Source organism: Hippocampus comes, unplaced genomic scaffold (genome assembly GCF_001891065.2).
Source record: "Hippocampus comes isolate QL1 unplaced genomic scaffold, H_comes_QL1_v1.1 scaffold94, whole genome shotgun sequence".
NCBI lineage: Eukaryota > Metazoa > Chordata > Actinopteri > Syngnathiformes > Syngnathidae > Hippocampus > Hippocampus comes.
In genome coordinates, this window is record NW_017806059.1 from 2,511,286 (window position 1) to 2,516,081 (window position 4,796).

General features: G+C 42.6%; 1 long non-coding RNA gene across 1 annotated transcript; it reads right to left on the reverse strand.

Annotated features, from left to right (window-relative positions):
* Nucleotides 1-1,256: 1,256 nt before the first annotated feature.
* On the reverse strand, nt 1,257-4,586 carry LOC109529652 (uncharacterized). The gene is made up of 5 exons (XR_002170871.1): nt 4,242-4,586; nt 3,295-3,343; nt 3,072-3,158; nt 2,802-2,935; nt 1,257-2,500 (listed from the first exon to the last, which is right to left on the reverse strand). It is a non-coding gene; the product is annotated as an uncharacterized LOC109529652 (long non-coding RNA).
* Nucleotides 4,587-4,796: the final 210 nt, after the last annotated feature.

The following is a 4,796-nucleotide window of genomic DNA, read 5'->3' on the forward strand; positions in this document are numbered from 1 at the left end:
GTGTTGCGGCACCCGAGTGCTTAGTGCATCGAAGTCACAGTGCAGAGGTACCGGGTTCGATTTCGGCTCTGACCTTCCTGTGGGGAGTTTGCATGTTCTCCCATCGGCCTGCCTGGGTTTTCTCTGAGTACTCCGGTTTCCTCTCACATTCCAAAAAACATGCATGGCAGGTGGATTGAATGCTCAAAATTGTCACTAGGGGTGAGTGTGAGCGTGAATGATTGTTCGTCTATGGGTGCCCTGCGATTGGCTGGCAACCAGTTCAGGGCTGTCAGCTTCCTACTGCCCGAAGACGGCTGGGATAGGCTCCAGCACCCCCCGCGACCCTTGTGAGGATCAAGCGATTGAGAAAATGGATGGATGTTTTATGTTGCATCGATAAGAACATGAACTCAGTTTGTTAACAGCAGAACCACAAATAAGTGTTTGGTTTAAAGCGACAGTGACAAATAAACATCTGATGAATCAGCATGTGTGATCATGTTCAGAACTCACACATTGGGGCCCTGTTTTGGTAGCCTGGCGCCCGTGCACTCAATGGAAAAAAAAAAAAAATTGTGCCAGCGCAAGTCTAGTTTACCATGTTTGGGGCTATGTGGGTATTCTGGCGCACTAAATTGCCTCTCGCCCCCAAGTCATCCGACAATATGGTAACAGAAAGAAATCTGCGCTCAGTGTAGAAATGGGTGCATCATCAACTTTTTTATGCCGGGGCAATGGTATAGTTCATCGTGTTTGTGAATTTAGTAATTTGATCATTTTGGACGCAACACCTCACTGGCTATTCCTGCTGCGCTTGCCGGCATTTATGAAAATTTGGTTACAAAAAGTAGACAACATTTTAGACTCACAAAAAGGAAGTCTAACTCAAAGGTGCAGGTGGTTTCATGCAATTTTTGGTGTATTTGATGAAGCTGCAGCCAGACAGATTGGGCGCTCTGTGGATGTGTGTGGTGTATGTCATTGGATTTCTTTGATATATATGACATCGTGGGACAATCCCTCAGAATCATTCTACAAATCAATTAATTGAATGGATTATAATCGTTATGATTGTAAAGATATGTTAACAACACCCCCTGTCAGCCGTCACGGGGTGGTGTCACACACAAACCGCCGCGACTGGGGCTCTAAGGTTAAAGTGTGGAGTCTGCCTATTGACGCCCGCGGGTTTGTACCCCGGGTGTGGAAAAATAAGGGTCTAATTTGAGTTTTTTTTTTTTTTAAACCCGGAGATGAGCATATTTTTTTTTCAAAACCCAAATATTGCCAATACTTTTTGAAAGGGTTACTCACGATATGTAAACATAGTCATAGATCGCGTCTTGTACAGCTCTTTGAAACCAGTGGGCTTCCCTTTCCGGTATGTGGACATAATTGTCCTCAAAGGAACGCCTGTCTTTATAAGATGCAAATGACCTGCTGGCTCTGGACCCGAAATATCTGCTGTTGAGCCATGTGTTTGTGTAGGCGGTTGCTTGTTTCCTCCAAAGTAGAGGTCATTTCACCCCTCACTAAATTCCAGTGCAAGAGTTTGCTTCTCAGAAATTTGTCCTTTGAGTTGAACCAGCATAGGTAACAAACCTAAGAACACTTTCTGCTTACAACTATGTTATTACATTGTGTCATTCTAAGAGGGTAGCCAGTAGGGAAGAGTGGGTACGAATCAGCCGTTTTGTCATCAGGCCGGTGAACGATCCTGCATGTCACCCGGTGGTTCACCAGCCATGCCTGGCAGCAGCATCAGCAACAATAACAACAACGCTATTGTGAGCACCCCAGGGACACCCACCCACCAGTGACATACTGAAAATGGACTCCACATTTAGACAATTAAAATTTAAGAAGACTTTTGGATTAAAGGCGAAGGTCTTCAACAAACAAACTGAGTCCAGCTGCCTCAATTTAACCATTGTAGATTACCACGACCTGAGATCTAATCAAATAAAAAAACAAACAAACATTCACACTCACATTCACACCTATGAACAATTTGAGTGAACCGATCATGCATATTGTGGGATTTGAATGTGGGAGCAAGTCGGAGTGCCTGGAGAAAAGCCCACGGAAGCACGGGAAGAACATGCAAACCCGACACAGGAAGGCCTGAGCTGAGAAACCAACTCAAACCTCCAAACTCTAAAGCAGACATGTTAACTAGAATCAATAAAGTAAAAAGACAAAGAAAACGACTGCCCTTACAACGATGATGTTACCACGATAATGACCGACATTAGCCTGCATGTGTCTTTGTCAATCTTTGACACTTATCTGTGAACAAATAACGTGTAGGTGAACCCAATGTTGTGGCCGTGAGTGTCAACGAAACTGCCTTAACCTCTATGCACTTACGTTGACGCAAAAATGGACGTCAGACCTCAACTGACTTCTCCTGTCAGTGGTGAGAACTGCAGGACGCAGACTGTGAACAACTTAAGCGGATTCCTTTGGTTTCCTGTCGCCCCCAAGTGGCAGGTTTTGGAACCGGACCTGCTCGCCCCTGAATCAACATCAGCAGCAAAAAAAAAAAAAAAAGCAACCATATGAGCTCACTAGCACATCTGAATCGCATCATCATTACCGCAGACTGCACTTTTGCCTTTCAACAACAGAAGAATAAAGAAAGCACAGCACAATGAGAGGATGCTGTCGTTATATAAACGTGTCTACAGTTCTGCTGTCAACACTTTGGGTGGGAGTCATGTGCTTCAATTGACTAATGAATGAGCAAGAAAGACAGCAAAAAAAAAAAATCGAAAAGATGTGAGGAGCATATCATAGAAAGCTCGTTGAGCTAATACCTCGACAGTCTGGAGTAATGCACTGTAATGTATTTGGAGGCAGGGTTGTGTGTTTCAGCTCCTGTAGTTGGAGGAGCATCCTTCAGAGGAACAATTGCGGGATGGGAGCTGTCGCTCAAGTCTTCAGGTTCCTCCTGCACAAAAGAGAGAGTGTGTGTGTGTGTGTGTGTGTGTGTGTGTGTGTGTGTGTGTGTGTGTGTGTGTGTGTGTGTGTGTGTGTTAATGCCCCTTCTATCCTACCAAGATTTTAGGATATTTAGTTCCGCCTACTGGTATGTCAGCCATTAAGGTTTCTCTCACTGGCACTGTTGGTTGGGTCACCTCATAGAAAATGGTGTCAGTTGTCACTGAGGGCCGCTGAAACACACCAAATCTGGTATAAGAATGATGATGAATGTCAAGGTATACTATTCAAAACTCCACTGATGTAATTATGATGTAAAAAGGTTTTTGAGTGTACGATTTATCTGAAATTGTATCCAAAAGGTCAGACCTTGGTTGCTGCTCCGACTGACTCCATGTCAACTGTGTGCATGTTCTTACTGTGGACAATAAACAAAAGATGACAAAATCGCATCCCCCACGAAGATCCAGATACAGTACCTATGATACCAATATTTGAGTAGATAACAGATTGAAGGTCAACCTCTTCCAAAATGCAAACAATTTAAGTTTTGAAACTAATTCCACAGTATCGTTCGAGACTCAACAGTATGTTAGAATTGAAGGCTTGAATCTTTACTTATCATTTGCCCAATGGCACCGCAGTTCATTATACATCTATGTGTGAAGAGAAAACGACAAACGTGCTCACTCTGTACTTTAGCAGAGGCACAAATACGTGTGTAAAAAAGGCTCTGGTAAAACTAGCAGTACAGAACTGGGTCAAAACTGAGCTTAAGTAATAATTAAGTAATAACAGACTCTGAAATGTACTGTAGTTTAGGCCCAAATCAGGCTCTCAACTGGGATTGAGTAGCTCTCTCTCTCTCTCTCTCTCTCTCTCTCTCTCTCTCTCTTTCCATCTTTTTTTTTACATTGTATCATCATCCACTGAGGTTGAAAGAAGTAACAAAACTAGTTTGACAAAAATTAGGAAGATTAAAAAAAAACAAAACAGTTTTCCTCAGTCGGGAGCGAAAGTAAAAAGTCATCAAAAAATACTCATGTAGAGTACAGACACCAGAAAAAAAAATCTACTTGAGTATCGGAACAAAAACTTCTCCATCACTGTCTTTTAACTCCAAATTTGCAACTAACAACAAATATTGAAATGTAAATGAACATACATTTTCAAGTAACTGTCCCTCCATTCTTTTTTCAGTGTATGTTTTAGTTTAGGTAGCTTTGCTAATGTTCAGGGAAAAAATTGTCACACACTATCGTGAAATACAGTATCTTTGAATACAAGTACTTTTAGTCCAAGGTGTGCAATGTCACCTAATCATAATGGCCACTGTCAGAGTGATGAGCCCAGCAGACACGCCCACCGCTGATGCCAACGCAATCACCTTTAGTCGTCCTGGTGATGAAGACGGAGAGAAAAGGTATAAAATAAGTGTGACAGAAATAGTTCGGCAGACATAAAAATAGAAAGAGAGAGTTGAGAGATATGGAAAAAGAGCTGTGCAGCATTTTGCCAACGTCTAGACTGAAGTCTCGTGTTTCCAGTTGTGATTTCCAAAGCCAGCTCCCCTTTTTCAGCTGTCTAGCCTCAAATAGTCATTTTCCACAACACCTCATCTCCTCTTCCTCCTCCCTCAATAAGTACGACGGCTTTACATGACTCACCATGACTCACAGAAACAGATGCAACAGAGTCCAGAGAGGAATTGGAAGGTTTCCGTGCACTCATCCTCTCAAATGCAATGAAATGAATCCTTACATATTTGAATTGCTGCTCTAGACTTACAGTGAAGATCAGTAAACTTCTTGGTGACACTTTGTCATTTTATTTTGCGTCTAAGAGTGTCGGTGGAATGTATCACAATGCAG